The sequence below is a fragment of the Neodiprion fabricii genome, chromosome 4 (assembly GCF_021155785.1).
Source record: "Neodiprion fabricii isolate iyNeoFabr1 chromosome 4, iyNeoFabr1.1, whole genome shotgun sequence".
Classification (NCBI taxonomy): domain Eukaryota; kingdom Metazoa; phylum Arthropoda; class Insecta; order Hymenoptera; family Diprionidae; genus Neodiprion; species Neodiprion fabricii.
Genome location: NC_060242.1, coordinates 29,396,551 through 29,415,024, shown reverse-complemented (window position 1 = coordinate 29,415,024; position 18,474 = coordinate 29,396,551). Strand labels below are relative to the sequence as shown.

The 18,474-nt window shown below is 41.4% G+C and overlaps 1 protein-coding gene across 3 annotated transcripts in view; it reads right to left on the bottom strand.

The window, feature by feature from the left end:
* The window catches only part of LOC124180943 (synaptotagmin-7), a 206,071-nt gene that overhangs the window by 148,909 nt on the left and 38,688 nt on the right, over window positions 1-18,474 (bottom strand). For all 3 annotated transcript variants that reach the window (XM_046566914.1, XM_046566913.1, XM_046566912.1), the window contains exon 2: window positions 14,612-14,745. The gene's annotated coding sequence lies outside the window, so the exon portion shown is untranslated. The remainder of the gene's footprint in view (window positions 1-14,611; window positions 14,746-18,474) is intronic.

Sequence of the window (18,474 nt, the reverse complement as noted above, 5' to 3'; positions counted from 1 at the left end):
TATTAAAGCCGTTAATTCCATCGTTCGACATACTGCAATACTAGTTTGGTCCCATCTGGTCCACGGTTCAACCGCAACGTTTGAAACCGCTGTGAATAATGGCTGAATGTTCCTTGAACTTGACCGAAGGACGGAGCTTCCGTGGAGGGAGAACTTTCCTGGTCAATACCGCGCCACGCGAATTGCGTAATGTTTTGCTACGAAATGTAACCACAAAGTTATCGTTTTCCATGACGCAACAATTTTACAAAATTAGTGTTATATATTTAAATGTAAAAACTTTGCCGCTGCAGGTTTAGTTTTTTTGGATCATCGTTTATTTTATTGGTAAAAATAAAGATTTCCTTATACTTCAAGATACTCAATGACAAAACCATCGACTGATGAATGATTATAGGTTAAAATGGGTGAATTCATATTACCCCGTTGAAAAGTTATATTTACGTCTCCGAGAAATCATTTCACCGAACTTATATTGGATCAATCTACGCGTTCTGATCCTCAAAAATTGCTTGTGCATACCTATATTATAATACGATTGATTTGACCAGTCAAATTTAATTCAATAAATCCGAATATCACTTTTTCAGCTCTGAATTTCTAATCCATAATATGTGTAATAGATTTTCAACCTGGACATCCTGATTCCCCAATTGCGGAAATCGGCACTCCGATCGGATTCGCTATCGCTGCTAAATGAATTTATCGCGAGTTGAAATTCGCGAACCTTTCTTCAGAGCCGGGAGATAAACTTGCTCGAAACTTTTGGGATCGGGATTCCGCTGGGTAGCGAAGTCTCGTCAATTGGTTTTCAGGGGCTGCAGGGTGGCGAAAAAGGCGACGTCCAGTCGTGTGACCGGGTGACCCTCTTGAATACAAAGAAGCGCCGGCCCCGCCTCGTCCGAGTCCCGAACTCAAGGAAGGGGGTAAGAAAAGGGGTGAAATACCGATCCGTCGCTTCGACGGGCAGCTCACAAATGGCGAAGAGAAAAAGCTTCGCGATGCTAAAAATATTATCCGGAGAAATTGGAGTAAATTACCTGCGAGCATGGGGGAGGAAAACGGCGTCGGAAAAAATGCTTGGCCGTTATGCCGCACTCCAACCGATTGCCCTCGCCTCTTTGTGCGGTAATCACGGTCATTCCGCACAGCATATAAGACGAAATTGTACGGCGTGTATTGTCGTTCGTCGAGTCATTATTCAGGGAGAAACCTTCCAGTTCTCGTTCAAAGTCGCGATTTTCATGGTCATATTGCACGTCAGATCAACTTTATATCTTCGGCGAAGCGTTGCTCATTCTCTAGCTCCGAAGTATCGAACTGTTTGTGTTTACGCTAGACGGGCATTGTGTTATCAAACTGGCACAAAGATCTCCTTCTCCGCAAGCTCTTTTTTATCTCAATCCGACTCCACGTAGACGAGATGAGCTCGCGATTCGACGTCGCTATTTTCGACAAGTCCAATCCGTTCAAATTCAACGGGTGAGTCTCGAACGAAAACTTGACAATGGCAATTGGCCAGCAGCCAGATACGTATTTATAGAAAATACGTGCAAGTAACAGTCATTCAATGTAACCTTGGTATCCTGGGGCACCGAACTGGTAATCACCCAGCATTGACGCCTTATCAAACTGGCATACGGTTAAACTGTCAGGTACGAAACGAACGGGGAATTTGCGATCGAATCACCTGCCGCAGTGCATCATGCCGATAATCATGAGGTTCGTTTTGTTCGGGTGCCAAACGTGGCTGAAATGCGAAAATTCGGATTGACATTTGCGTTCGTTTAGTTGCATGTAAGTATATGTATAACTGCAGGCCGAGGATAACTATTTCGTAAATTGTATTCTATATTGTCGATACAGTTTAAAGTACTAATATTACCAAAGTTTTTCCCTTGCCTGCACCGGTGACTCGGCTTAATAATTCCTATGGCTCCATCGAATTATTGACTGGCTAAACTTTGACTCTCGTTAAAATATTCAATACCAGAGGCGTACTCAAATTAGTTCGGCTCTGACGTCGGGATCTGGGTCACGTTCAGGAAAAGCTTTCAAACTGTCTCGTCGGGTTAGCGCGAGAGTTGCAAAAGTCACGGTGAAAATGGGCGACGACGTCGCGGCGAAGAAACCCTGTTCGAGTAACAGATGCAAACAAGATCCTGCTGTTTAAATATACCCATTGAACCCCATTCAACTTTTCGCGAGAGAGTCTACGAGGAGATTCGCGGGGAAACTCGTTCTACCGTAAATATCGATGATGTTGGATCAATGTCGAGGGCCGGAATGTCAACGGTGTAACGTCGAGCTTGGAATCTCAACGCCTACTTGAGCTTGATCTGATCTTGAAGTACAATTTTATAAACTAACACAATGACGGGAACCATGCACACACAACTTTTCCGATATCGATGATACTCGGTTAATGTGCAATCTTAACCAACCTCAAGATTACTCTTCAACTTCAAAGGAATATCTTTGTATCCAACAGACGCTTGACGTTTCTCATTCGTTGTGGCAAAGATTCTGTTTGTCAAAAAATGAGAACTCGTTATCTTTTAACGCTTCGATTCCTTCTACTCTGAACAATTCGTGTAAACAATTTTTATTGTTTCAGCTGCTTTATTGCCAAGTCGAAAGGTTCGGCCTGCTACGATTCCTTATAATTCCCAAAGTCTTGACCTATCGCTCCTAAACACAATAATTAGCGAGGTGTTACTGATTAAAATTCTACACCCGGTTCTAGAAGCTCGGGGTGAAAAGGAGATTAATTTCGCTCGAATAAACGAGCTTCGAAAGCGTTTTAGATCCGTTAAATACACACGTGTAATTAAATTTGCCTCGTTCTATTCATCGGTTACACATGAGCATGGTATGATAAGATAAATGAATGTGAAGCAAGGAATATAGGAACAAATAAAAAAAACTGTAGGTGGATCGCGGACTCTGTGAAAAAAAATTTCCCCAAACATTGGCGCGCGTGAGGTTCAACATGTGTGAGTGCATTCATTGATCGGGAAAATACCGCGTAGCTTTGTAAGAAGCGATGCGTGTACTAGGAAAGATACAAAACGTCCCGGCCTTATTCAATGATGAGTGTTGGCAAAGATTAATCTATGCTGCCACTTCCCCAAGTAGCGATGCTTTTTCACGGTGCGTGAGAAACGCGTGTAGCATGCGGTACGATATTCAAACTGTGAGAAGCGTCTAGTGCAGGAAACAAGTTTGGAGCATATATCGGCATCTCTTACGAAAAGTAGCATGTTTCAAATTTCTTACGAAAACTAGCATGTTTCGGCTATCCCCGAAAACTGTCATGTTTTGATTAGTGCAATAAGGATTTTCTGAAGATTTGTGCGGTATTGTGTAATCGAAATGCCTTTAATACGTCATTTGTATATTTTACAGTACACAGTCAAAGAATGGTAAAACTTTGCAAAACAGAAATATTATTCGTTTCAGTGCGACGAACATATTAGTTTTCACGGTGAAATCCGAATCATGCTAGTTTTCGCGGGAAAAATCAGAACATGGTAGTTTTCGTGAGAGGCATCGATATATGTATAACATATATTTATATAGGTACCTACGTAAGTCAAGTGATCGTGAAAAATATGTGGGTCAGGGTTGGCTTTCGAGATCGTCTGAATTTCGATCAGGAAAATCTCGGTGCAGCCGCTCTCTTTTATATATTATACCTTATATGCACACATACACACATACATAGAGAAAGAGAGAGAGAGAGAGAGAACAGATATATATATAGAGGTGACCCGTGAATCTTCTCTGTTCCGATCAAATTTTCCCCGCTTTTCCAATCCGACACAGCCAGTAGCTACGACGATATTTCTACTTCGATTTTACCCGCGGCTTTGTCCGCCCATCGAACGTCATTAACGCAACGGAATCTGCATGGCAGGGCGAGTTTGGAAGATTACAAAAGGCGCTTTGAGTTCGGATTGTTGTCCGTAAAAAATTGTCCGTAAAGTGGTTGGAAAAAAGAGCATTCGACACTCGCGTCCTTTGGGATGATCGCCGCATTTCATCTCCCTTGACCTCCTATCTATTTCTGCGGGGAATGGCGATCCCGCGATTCGATTATATCTCACGTAAGGATTGATATGTTCGGAATGAAACGACGAGACCAGGAAATTGCGCCTCTCATTCAATTGCCCGAAGGGCTTTAAACCGAGCTCTTAGAAATCCGTTTATACCTTCACCAGCGCCCCTTCCATTTTTTTGCCAAACTCACCCACAATATTGTCCCATGTACACTAATACTGTCACGAACAAGGAAAGTTGATTCATCAACTGTTAGGTATATTCGGCAGTCGATACCTCCGTCGGTTTGTAAAATATGCTGCGGGTATAGAAGTTCCTGGTGTTCTCTACGAAAGTTGTATCGTTAACGACACGCAACGTCCTATGAGACTAATAAATTATTCACAGTACACACGAGGCAGATAAACAGAAGAATAAAATTTGAACGAAACAGGGAAAATTGACTGGTCGCTGTTCCCTTTGTTTTAAAGAATCTTAGAGAGTATCTCTTGGATAAATAGATTATCATTTTCGCTTTTGACTTATGGATGACTCGACCGAATGTTTTCGAAATCCAACAATTTTAAGAATATAAGTTGTAAAGCACGTTATCGACTGAAATCAAAATTCTAAGAATCGATTTATTCGGTTTCGAGATAACGTCAAGATCACGGGAACTCGAAACTTTTTAATTTTGGGGTGATTGTCATGTCATGAATACACCGAATCGGAAAGTTAAAAAATTGGGGAAACTGATCGGCATTCGACGGATGGAATAAATAATAAGCAATTAAAGTGATGAATAAAATAAAACTCACGTGAGCCTGTCATGCTGCAAATGCTGACAGTCTAGAAATTTTTAGTCACACAATGAAAAGAAGGTGAGTCATGCTGAAAAGGGGCAAATATACGACGATAACACCGACGCCGTTGCAGCTTTGAATTATTCGCCGACCCACGAACGAATCAGAATTTCATTTTTTACCCTTGGTAAGAAAATAGCGAATACACCAAGTCACGTCTCATTAAGAGTATGATTAAAGTACCAAAAGCGAGTCATTTTCATGACTTGGCATTATTTCTCATTGTTAGCTTCACCGAATAATACATTTTACAACTCCGACAGCGTGAATTTCAAATCTCGTTTTATAATATATTTATATGTGCATATCATGGATAAGAAATCAGGCACGTCCCTCTCGTTATTTATTGGCGACTTCGAAGTCAGATAATTTTAGATCACGTGCGAACATTTTTTACGGTGAAAATGGCGCGATAAGAATTTTCACGAAAACTAATAAATATTTTCTCGGAGATTAATTTCATTCTCTGGCTGGACTGTTGTATTGTTTCGAACAATGATTACGGGTTAAAAGATGAACGTGATAAAATAATTAGATTCATCTGTTTAGCTGGAACATTTCACTGTGACGTTTTTAGTTATTCATTTTTTTTTCCTTTGATCAATTTCGAAAACACATTTTCATATGCTCAGTAAAAGTTTTATCAATAAATAACATCCCTTTACGCAATGCTCGTTTTTTTTCTCTTTTTCATTATTTTTCTTTTACCATCGAAGTTCCGGGGTATGAAATTGCCGTCGGGATAGTAAACGACAGATAAAGCCAACCCCTGAAGGCATGTCGAATACGCGGACAAATCCATACTCGAAAATACTTTTCCCCTAACCGTTAGGCTCGATATATCTATATCTATACCTATGTATACATATGAGGCGTTCCACCTCAAACCGACCTACGTCTGAGCCTCACCATCGGCCGTTTTTTCAATTTTTATGCATGGCGTAAAGCGTACAAAAAAAAAGAAATGATCTTTTACCGAGTTCCAGTTTTTTTGGACCACACGTTTGATTTTTCACTGCTCCCGGAAACACGAAAACTCAATTTTCAAATGAATAGCCCCAATCATTTTTTTCGCTTTTCATGTATTTGTAGGTTCTAGACCAAAGGCCCGAAAATTAAAAAAAATTAAGTAAAATATTAATTTTCATATTTTAAAGTTATACATTATTCGATGTTTCTCGCCTCCGGATTAGTAATTTGTTTCGCCTGCAGCTTCTAAACCAAAAAATTGAGTTTCCGTGTTTTTGGGAGCAGTTAACATCAAATCCGTGGATCAAAAATCTACAACTCGGTGAAAGATGTTTCTTGGTACACTCTATGCCTTACTTAAAGGTGAAAAAAATCTCCGATAGTGAGGGTCAGACGTAAGTCGGTTTGTTATGCAAAGCCTCATATGTGTATATGTGTACAGTATGTGCGCACTTTGACCAAAGATCACATTACTCCATTTTGGCAAAAGTTTCGCAAACTGAGTAATATTTCATAAATTTCTAGCCCTTCTCCTCCTGGAAACTAAAACCCATGTTGAGATTGTGAATATCAAATATCGTGAACGCCAAATATTCCAAAGTGAATGAGTTTCTTGAACCCAATGGATGAGTGTGAAAAAAATTCAAGAGTAATAGAATTCGTAAGAAATGACAATCGTGTCGTCAGATAAACTCTGGAAAATGTTTGACAGACAGATTTAATTCCTAAACTCATCAATCGGTGTCGAATTGCTAATTCGATATGCAAATTTCATCGCGTCACAACCCCTTCCATTTAACGCTCAACCGGATTTGTGAGCAATATTTTTTCAACTGCAACGATCAAATAAATCGGTCGCAAAATTGTCGACCACTAATTACGCGAACCACAATACACGACAAACTAAACGTGAGTATACGCGCTACCCTGGTTAAATAGGTTACTGCGGGACGGATAGAAGGCGGAATTGCCGGAAGTCCTGAAAGCCCCGCGAGGCAAAATTGGCGAATTAAGCTGATCGGATTCGGCGGAAAAGGACAGCTGGAGTAGAGCCGTGGATGCAGAACGAACCTTGACAAATCCGGACTGTGACGCTGGCCGATAACCGAAGGGTAACTGCACAAGAAACTCGCATCCTTGTTTCAGCGCGCACGTGATCATGCATCAATTTAATCTTGCGAAGGTCAAGCGGCCTCAAGTAGACCGGCTAATACGTGGAATATTTAAACCGATAAACAACCCGCAAGGCCCTTGGCCGAGCTGGTTTTCTATTAATAATATTTCCTTAGCGGACCGCGTTTTTCTGCATGATTAGCTGCACCCTCGATGATCGTTCATTCGTGTATATTAAGCCCGCACGCCCATGTGATCGTTTGCCCTTTTCTCCGAGGGATGGCTGACTCGATTTGCGGCGTTGCCCGCCGTTATTATGCGAGCATATTAGGGTCATCCTTAAAGGTCATTATCGAATTTTGTCCCACTCACCGGGTGAAGTATCTCGAAGAGAACAACAAAGAATGTAGACGAAATCTCAGACACCGATCTCAATTCTTCATCTTACATCTCGAGGCCTTTAAATTTTCCAAGTCTCAATGAGTCTTTAATATTTTTTGCAGTAATTACCGCGGTTGATTTTTTTTTTTTGCCCTTATTGACATGTTCGGAGGATGAATCAACCAAGGCACGGCATACTTCATACCCATAATTACAAATATTTGATGGAAGTTTTAGCGAAGTGCTAAAAATCGTATACGTATTATTTAAACGGGAGGAATTCGAAGGATGTGTCGCAGAACTTAGAATTGCGATTTGGCTATATTTTTTCTCATTCATTTCGAGGTATTTCGATCCATACAACCAACAGAATTTAATAATGACTGTGTTAAGGGTTACCCCAATGCACGTGCATACTATAATTAATGTAACACCAAGTAAAGGCAAGCATGAGTGATGACAAACGAGAGGCGATGAATGCCTGGCCCATTTTCCATGCGGTTTATAATATTATTACGACGCAAACCACGGAGCGTGAAAAACTCGGCTGCAGGATAATGGTTTATTTTTTCCGTCTTTTTTTTTTGTGAGTTCAAACAATTTAATTGTGCTTTTATGTTTTTCTACTTTTTAAATTATGCTTGGGCCTTTCTCTTTCCATATTTTGAAGCGGGGTCATGTCTCTAGGGATTTTTCAAGGCTGTTGAGACTGAACGTGCGCGGTCAGAAATAATATTTCTGTCCCAAAATTTCAGCTTCTCAGCCCTTCAGCTCTTGAGCCTTTCAGTCCGTGCACCACACAAAAATACCTCAGCAACGTACTTATCCCGTATAATATTTCAAGGCTCAACCTTCATCAGCGGTTTTTAAGCTCATCAGGCTTTTACCTACCACATTTGTACCAGACAATGATACCTCGATTTCTGTTTCGTTTATTCGTGCTTATATTTTCGCGACCAGGTGGAAAACTTGCGGGTAATGTACCCTTAACTTTGTGGATCTATTCGGTGTACAATTTGAATTGAAGAGTGTCAAACAAAAAAATAATTGTGATAAAATAGTAAGGAAACAAAGTGGGAGAACATGTTAAATCTAGTGAAATTACTATTGTTTCCTGGCATGGAAAATACATTTGAAATCCGATAATGAATCGAAACTCAACGAGTCCGATTATAATTGGCAATGCTAGAGCAATTACATTAGTAAATTATTTTTATAATACGAAAAACATATCGCTGATCGTGTTACAGGGCAATTTATTATGCGACAATAAATTGTTATCTACAAAACTGATACTGTGTATTTTATTCTTTTTTTTTCAACACATTCTGACCGTTGCATCATTTCGCTCTGCGGTTTTTAAATGTTATTTTTCATTAGGTGGAAATTCATTAAATAAAATTCTATGTATCCCATCGTTTTCAATTCATCTTTTTGAATCTTGATTTCAAAATTTGGTTCAATAGTTATTCTAACTTTTGCGCTAGCCTAGCTGTAGACCCGATGCATCTGCCGCCACCCATCAAAAGACCTCTAAAACGGGCGACAAGTCTTCTTTTGCGTATGGCTCGTTATCTATTTACCCGCTGATAACGACGTAGCACTTCGCGCGGGGATCGATATGCACATTTATCGATTACCTTAGACGAAACATTTCGTAAACGACAGTACAAGGCAAAGGCACGAGAGTGTGGTTCGTCTTCGCAATGAAATAAAACGATTTCAATTACCACAGATATTTGATTTAAAAAGTTTTCGATGACTCACACTATGAATCTCCACTAAACTTGGTTCCCATACGAATATACATATTCCGAGACTCGTAGTGATTCCTTTATCACCAAAAGTCTCGCCATAAATTATGTCGAAGTTAAGCGATATTTCGTTTAACTCGAGCATATACCAGGCGATCGCGTGTCGAAAGCTCGACACATCGCGGGTCTCGTGCAAAGAATTTTTCATTCCTTCAACAGGCGGGATTGTTGTTATTACAATAATATACGCAGCTGCGTTCAGCCTCGCGGGTAAGAATAAAAAAAAAAAAAAAAAAAAACAGACAAAAAACAAACAAATCACCCCATATTTTAAAGAAGGTGAAAATTCTTCCGGATTTCGCGTGTAATCCTGCAGGCAGGCGGTGCCTCGTCTGTAACTTAAACATCCCGTTAAATTTAACCGCGGGTATATTTTTCGGTAGAAGAACCCTCGAGGAACCCGCTTATACCTCATGTCTGCAATATATTACATTTTGGGTAGGCACCTATACGCCGTTCGGGTAGGCTGGGATGCGCTCCCGATTTTTAAGAGGAGATGGCAAGTCGCATCTCGTTTCGCAAATTTGACTCGCGGCGAATGGCGCGTCACGCGATCCGAAGGTGCCGTTGCGAATATTCGTTAAAATTACGGGAACAGTTGGCGAGTGTTACGAATGCAACTCTTATCGAGCGACGTGTATCGTAAGTCTTTAAGGAAGAGTGATACCAAGGTCCGTAGATGGACGACTCGGCGAAGGAAGGTCCTTCAAATGGTCGCAATTTTTGTTCCAACTTGCGCATAGTGTGCAGGTTTTACACTAGAGTCTGACAATGCAATCGCCATTTGTGTTTCTACCGAAAAAAACCTCACGCGAAGACCTTCCCTCGCCCAGTCGTCTACCTACGGACCTTGAGCGATGCAAAAATCGCTCGGTAAACATGCAGCTTTTGCTTTTGAAATCGATAAACAGAACTGCGCCAGATGCACTGCACCAAAGAAAAAAGGGGGATCATAGATTGGCGAATCGTTGTAGGTATGGCAATTAAGCCGTGGTGCACGTGCAAATTCTCGCTCGGCATTATAACGATTACGTATTCCAGTGATGGGAGACCTTAAAATTTAACTTCAATTTCAACGGAACTCGATGCAAATGTTGGGTGCGGATCACTTGCAGCAGGTGAATAATAATTGCCTGCAGCTGCTAGATGGCGAAGCTTTTCTTCCGTCCGCATAGCATTTAACAATTCGATAATAAGAATGGTTTATACAGAGTTCACATGCATTGAACTTTGACATGTCTTTCACTCCTCGTATAACAATTTTTGTATACTCAAGTTGTAAAAAATTTTCCTTATCGGTGCATCGCTTGCACTCGTCCTCTTGTTCCGCAACAAAATATTTCAATAATTTCTCCGTCGCCTGCTGGCCTCGGGGATGTTTTGGTTCAGCGCACGCACACGAACAAGCTTTGCTGGTCCAATAATTACCTGGAGAAGTGACCGAGTAGATCCACGATAAGACCGCTGCAAAATAACCCGGGAACACCGTCTAACCCCGTGTTATACCGTGGGGATAATGGGCCCATGGTTTCGCCTGCAATCTATGCGAAATCGGCTGCAGCGTTATACCTTGTACCTAGGGTTTACATTTATGCGCAACGGTAAAAGTAATTCGCAAAATTGAGTAAACTCCTCAAACGTTCGTCAATAATTAGCTAATCTGGTCAAATGATTGTTGACATTTTTTTCAATTATTTTACAAGATTCGGTGCGAAGGGTCCATGATCCGAACTTTGACCTTTTCCAATTTTGAACGCCGTTCCGCGACGTCGGCGCATGAAAAACGTGTTCCTGTTAAAAGTTTCTCGAGACTTCATGCGACGAGAGAACGTGAGAGGATTGCGAATCGTTTTTGCGCCTGTTCGCAATTTTCAAAATCTTACACAAGCGGCGCGGACGGCTTTGAAATGAAAAAATGTGATTAATTCAACTCTGCTGAGAATTCGTGATATCTTTTAAAGAATTACGCGACGCGAACACGACGCTCGCATAGAAATTTTCCAGACAAGAATGTACATCACAGTATACACGCCAAACAGATCGATCAAAAGACGGCTGCGGAATTACTCGAGCATTTCATATAATTCTGCCGTTGGAACGGTAACTTGTTTAGAGGCGAAAATTTGTAAGACAAAAAAAAAAAAATTGCCAGCTTGCAACGGCGAATCACAACGTTTTCAAGAAAAACTGTAAAGTTAACAGTGATATAATTCTATTGCGGGTTTAATGAACGCGATGCGGAATTGTGAGACTGCAGAAATAACAATTTCGCCACCACTGCACTTGTGCTAGTTCGCTAAGCAGTTACAGCGAATCGCTTATATACAGTTCACCTCAAGTTCCTTCATTCCTTTGGCGGTAGTTGGGGGTTTATTCTCGGCGGAGAACTATGAGGAGGGATATCCACCGACGGGGAACTTCTTTTCACCCTGAAGCTATTTCACGACGTGTGCGCATCTGAGAAATTGCTATGCCAGGAATTAAACTGGGATCTAGGTACAAGGACGTTCGTGCAGCTTGCACTCGAGCTTCCGGCGGATCGCACCAAAATTCAGAGGTATCCGCGTATCGCTATGGAAGTGCAGCTTACATTTAGATTTTCTACACAGCAATTGATAGAAGGCGTTGAAAATATTTCTGACACGAAGAAAAAATAAATTACGCCAATTTCGTTATTTCCAGTCAAGTTCCCGGCGGTGAAAAAATACTCGGGGTAAAAGGTGCCGCGGCAAAACCGATGAATCTGCAGTATCCGGAGTTTGCGATTCAGTTGGACTTAGGCAAGGGCGTGACGACACCTCGGGGACCGAGGGACGACGACGACGACGTCCAACTCTATGGGTTCGAAAAACTTCGACACTCCTCGCCCCATCGCACCCTGGAGGGTGTTTTGTTTGTGATTAGGTCTGGAAGCCTGGAATTTCTCCAACGATGTAGAAGACAATGCCGAAACCTCCCCTCATGAAAAATTTCTCACGGATATCTCTGAAAGTTTGCCGTTTAAGGGCTTTCTCATGCTCCAAAACTCGTGGGAAGGGATAACAAAAGCTTACGGTTTTTTCCTTCTTTTCATTTTACATAACCTTTTACAATATTGCCGAACCGGAATGTATAAGAATTATCGAGGAATAAAAAAAGATGTCAAACTAGTTCAAATGAACGAAACTTCGTCGGTGAAAATTTAAATTCGGACGAATGTTGAAAAAGAATCGTAAGCTAACTGATCGATTTAAAAATTCTAGCATTCAGTTTTATATGATTTCCCGTCCTTCGGTTATTCCGATTACGGAAGCGGAGGTCTGATTGTGAGCCTAGGTTTAACATGTCGTTGAAATCGAGGTTGAAATGTAGATGTGTGATGACGTGGCGAAAACGATTGATCGATTTATGATACTCCTGAAAATAATATTTCCAGAGCGCCAACTCGAATGGAAGAGTGACAGTGTTTAAAGTTGGAGTAATATACAACGCCGAATATAAATATAAGTTATAATTTTTTCTTCAATGCAGGCGGCTGACACGTAAAATGCATAGAAACAATTTGGCGCCTGGCAAAATCGAATAAAGAATGGCCGCATGGTTTGTTTCACGCAACTATAACAAATTTTTTTCGAGAAAGAGGAGTTGTAGAACTTATTATCACCACTGTGAACCGGACATACTTATTTTACCTCTTTCACAACCTTCGCAGACAATATTGCACGGATAAAAACAAGAGCTAATTTATATATTAGGGAGTTTCAGAAAAAAATAATTTGCTATTTTCCATTACGGCACCCTCTAAAAATTTTTGTTCAGGTTGAAAGAAAGATTCTGTCGAAAGACGAGCGCTTTACGTTGCGTGGAAGATGGCACTCAGTGATTTTCCAGTTATTTAAATTTTTTTTAATATATAATATGTGAGTACAGAAGCTGCAGATTCAGGAAAACTTGTGTACGATGTCACACCCTCGATGTTATTTTGTTATCCACTAGTTATTTTTGATTAACTTTCAATTTATCATTAAATACATTTATATTTTCTATTTTTTATTTCGAGTCTCCGCATGCATTCCATGCATACGGCTCTCTTTTTACCTTTTTACTACTGCGGGAAATTAAAACCGTAAGCTATCAATAAACTTACTGCTAAGATAATATTTTCGGGACAATCCTTACCCAAACAGACTCGTATATACAAACACAGCACGGAAAATCCTACCCGCACGTGTGGAAAAGGCGGGATAGTTCATGATAAATTCTCATGCTAGACAAATCAAAAGACTCAAAATTTTATCGGGACCTCCTTATTGGCCCAGCATCCCGTAAGGATACTGGGAACCAGTCAGGAGGTAGTTTAGACAACAGCACGCAAATCTTTAAGGAGAATCGTCAATTCATTTTTCAACAGATCGTTAGAGTCAGATTAGAATCGTCAAAGAGTCGTCATTCAGTCTTTAACAAGAAATCATTCTCTCGGTCTTACAATTAGATAATCCAATCACATCAAGCGCTGAGTAAATTCCGTGTTCTTTTACTTTCATATAAACTTTTTTCTACCATTATATATAACTAAAACCATTTTGACCATCTTCATAAACCTAAATTGAATAAACGAATAGTAGTGTTTCAAAACTTATATCTCAGTTAATACCGTATCCAGTCCTCGCCGAGCACGCAGAGCCGCCCAACAGAGCCCCAATCAACGGTTAACAACAAAAGGTAGGTGATCATTTTTATATCAAACCCAGTTCAATTAAGAAGGAAAACGGTGTAAAAATTCCGATAATTCATATCCGGGAAAATTAGTCTCAACTAAGCGTTATATTTATGGAGTAGTTTGGTTATCAGCCAACCCAGCCCGTAACAATGAATACTTCCACCAAACGTGGAGAAGTTCGCGTTCCGTTAATTTTACTCAATAGGTATGAGAAAAAATAAACTTGATGCAATAGGCTGCTGTTTTATCTTTACAAACTCTCGACGCAATTTCAAGGCAATTCGTTCGCCTTAACTTTCAGTGCTCGCCGCGTTGCAATAATTAGATATGCAGACCAAATCTCCGATTCATATACATACCTTTTAACTAAACCATTTAAGTGCGTACTTTTCGAGCTCAATGTCGTTTGCAATTAATAATCAGCGAACGGACTTGTGTAATTTAACGATATCCAAGCGTAGGTCCGTAATAGAGCCGTATAACGTTAGGTAGTAAATATGTTTCAAAGACATGCTGTTACTGAGCACATGGAAATGCAAATAGTTCGAAAGGCTGGAAAATCTAGGTCGGCCTGTTTTTCTCTCGTAAACTTTTCACCTATATTATTTTAATTTTAAACTTTGTTTTGCTTTGTTTTTCTTCCTCCCGAGCGAACTTGACGAGAAAATCGATTCTCTCGGATCGTGCGTAGCTTTCCAATCCCTACTGTTATACTTGGTATTGCAACTCACCTAGATTTTTCAAGCGATGTTGAAATAATAATTCAAGCCCGCATCTGGTGATGCGGCGAAGTAGTTAGAACGGCTGTCATCTGCTCTGGTGAAAACTGCCTACTGAGTGGCTGAAGGGTTATCGAAAACATCACCTGTTGACAAAACGAACAACAATTTCCACATTACCATGAATAATCCAGCCCACAAAATACATCCGTTAAAATGAATATAAATTTTCGGTTCAAACGAGCAATCGTTTAGGTATAACGTGTAAGGTAGGTGATATTTCAGCACGATTAACGATCACTTAGCGTGAGGTATTATTTCAGATCTTATATCCACTCGATCCGACGTTTATTACACGACGGTATAGAATGTACAACAAAGGACGAACAATCCGACAAACGAATTTGATTATCGCGTCCTCTTTGCTGCCGACGACGCGACGTAACGATTTCATCGCTCCAGGCAAGCCAGAGTATCTCTGTTTGGTCAATTACCACTAAATCAGAGAGATAGGACCCGGGGAAATTTGGTACGTAGGTACATACATACATACAAGCGATCACGAGTCGGACAGACGCCGCCATTACTGACCATGAGCCGAAATTTCGTGACTCGAAACTCGAAGTAGCAAAAAATTCGGCCTTGCGGAATTTCGGTTTCCTGCAATTAATTCGTGCCGGAGATCCATCGAGTTACGAGAATCATTGTCACGGGTGCAAATCCTGCAGGAATCAGCAATGATACCAACTTATCAGGACACGGGATCCCCGATCAGGCAGTATAAGCTCAACAACGTTTCCAACACGAGTCCGCCTACGCCTAACACGTGCGGATGCGATTAACTGCTCTACGGTAGAGCGTACCAACGTCCAATCGTACCTTCGCCGATTTGAATTGCAAATTGAACGCCGCGTCCGGCGGGCGGAAAGACGAGCTGCGGACTTTTCTATCCTTCCGGATTCCGTCAAAGCTACGGACAAGCTTGCAGACCGGTCGAAAGATTCGCACCTTGCCGAGATTTTATTAGTAAGTTTGTGGCAAAAAAAAAAAAGAACAAGTGATGGTTGGCAAGACTTATCGCTAAATATTGTGGGCCTGAATAAATACCCTAAATTAAACTCAGTCCCAAATGCTTGGTCCAGACAAATTTTTTTAGAAAACACTGATATAGCGATATCTAGGTGTCGGACCACAATTCTTGCCCCGAGGTTATTTCAAGATACCGTCAGTTAGAAACTTTCTTTGCGGCTTCCTCGCAAACATCACAAACATGTAAATCGCTCGACACACAACAAACTACTTACTGAACCTTCTAACTATGACATGACGCGCGAGCGGCTCGCTGTTGCGACAACTTAAGTGGATCTAAGTGCCGGAGGAAATAAACTTTAAGACTTATTGTTAGGACGGAAATAGCATTTTGGTAACATAGCGTAAACCAGTTGAATAAGAAATTTTGCAGTTATGAAAACTGTTTTAAACGTAGTATACGTATAGGTAGGTATGCGTGAGTCGGACTTTCACGTTGAAATAAAAGACATAATGATATTAATAATATAGTACATCGGAATACATAATAATAATAATAAATGGAAATAATAATTACAAAATTTCAAACACAACTAAAAATGCAACGTTACTAAACTTGAACTATGCATATTTGCACAAACGTTAAATGCGAACTCCAGTCACACTTTCCGTAATAATACGACTGTAAGAGTCGTCCCAAGTTTGTAATGCGAGAAACGGCTTGCAGTATCTGCAATTCATCCCAGACCAGGGCAACCCTGTCCACCCAGCCGCAGCTGGCAGTGACAACTTAGAAAATAATGGGGCGGTGCGCTAATCCTTAATAACTGAAGAGAAACAAATACGAAAAGGAGCAGGAGTTTTGAGTCCGCAAGTAATTCATCGGACGTTGCGGCAGGTGTGTGAACGGAAAATTCATGAATTCGCAACTCGTGACTGCTTGAAGCTGACGTAGCAGAAATCCCACAGCAAATATGTTTAATGAAACATGGCAGCTGAATAACCACTAAGAATGATGCTGTGTGGGATGTACCATTAATAATCACTGACCTGGCCAAGTATAGAGGTAGAGAATTGTAATAGATACTCTACGAGTGGTTGGAAAATGGATTAGAAAACATCACCAAAAGCATAGCCAACGACCAAATGTTTTTCTTGAAAAAAAAAAAAGAAAAAAGAATAATAATACAAGGTCATAGAAATAAGAAACAGTATCTCTCGTAACTGCTTCTCGAACTTCGACTTCAACCGCTAAACCAAAGCCGATGATCATACCGCACCCTGAGCTGTATCAAAGTTGTATTAGCTGTCTGAGCTTATACCCGTGGCCAACGGAGATTGATTCGCGGAACCCTCGCCTTACGGAGGTGTAATAAATTTACTCTGAAACGCTGAACCCATTAACCGACCATTTCACGTAAATAGACGTCGGTTGGTCATCGTTGTCCAAAGTAATCACCGAGTGAACTAATGATCAAGTCCGAATCATTGCTTCTATTCCGATTCCGGAAGAGCTTGCAGCTGCAGGTGGAAACGAGGATAATGCTTTCCCCAACGAAGTTGGGGCGACGATTCGTGAGGTGCATCCAGCGACGAGTAATTACTCTTGTGGCCGGGTATCCGATAGTCGGTACCCGTTCTGAATAGCACCTATCAATTGGAGACCCAGTGATACTTTTCCAGACGGTTTTGGAACGACGTTGACGCCAAATTTCGCTGATTTCGAGAGCACGGCAGGCACTCGGTAATTAGTTTATCCGCCGAGTGGTCCTGCGGTCGACTCTGAATACCCCTTCAAGTGTCACCCAGTCGGCTTTGATCTCGTTACATTTCTGACGACAGCCGTAGGATGACGGATGATTGGTTGGTCTTCTGCAGTCGAAACGGTTTCGTCGAGCTCGTTAGTTCGAAGCTCGTTTTGATCTTTCAACACGCGTAATTGCGCTTCGGTATCTATCGATCAAACGCCGCGGCGAACGGTCGAAAAAAGAATATCCCTTACTCATACATGCCTTTGAAAGTTTCTCGTGCTTAACTAACATCTTGCTTCGCAACCGTGGTCAAATGGATATTAAGCGCTCCATGTACTGACCCCATTATCGGGGGACGTGCGTGTTGTTGCAGAAACTTCCGGACGCGGTTGCAATTTTCACGGCAGCCATTTCTGACCGAGAAGTTGAACTAGATCCAATTACTATGTGTAGTACACAATGGCGCGTGGTGAATGCTTCGTGACTCAAGCTACCGGTCAATACATCTAGAAACTCAAACGCATCGATAAACAGAAAAATTCAATGCTCTCGCAGATCTTCACCGCCTAACGCGCCGCTGAACTCTCCACAGTGTTGTTCCGAAGCTGGCTAACGTGTATTTGACTCGAACTACTTAAAGCAGCCGAATGGAGCTCCAACAGGACGGTAACCAGGTCGACGCATACCAGGCACGCTGATGCACAACAGTGAGGCTCGAATGGTAGCAGGATAAACACGCGGAGAAATTCGGATCTTTGGAGTTGACAATGCAGGAGAGACCTGGAATCCTCTGGGTCGTTCTCCGGTAACTTTAGACTTTCCTCGTTCTTTCTACTCGTCGGCGTTGGTCGGCGCAATCTCGTGTCTATGGCGGATCAGATCGTGCACAACACAACGCTTTGGAATGCGATAGCCAACCGCGCTGCATCGGGGATGAAATCGCGACTGGATTCCGCGCGAGGGTCCTTCGAGGCATTCCGGAAGCTTGGGCCGTAATTATCCTCCAACACCGTAAGGGCTATAAGATTGGCGTGGGACAATAGGAGGGATTCAGCGCTCTATTTTCCGGTACTACTTTCGTACTCGAACTCCTCC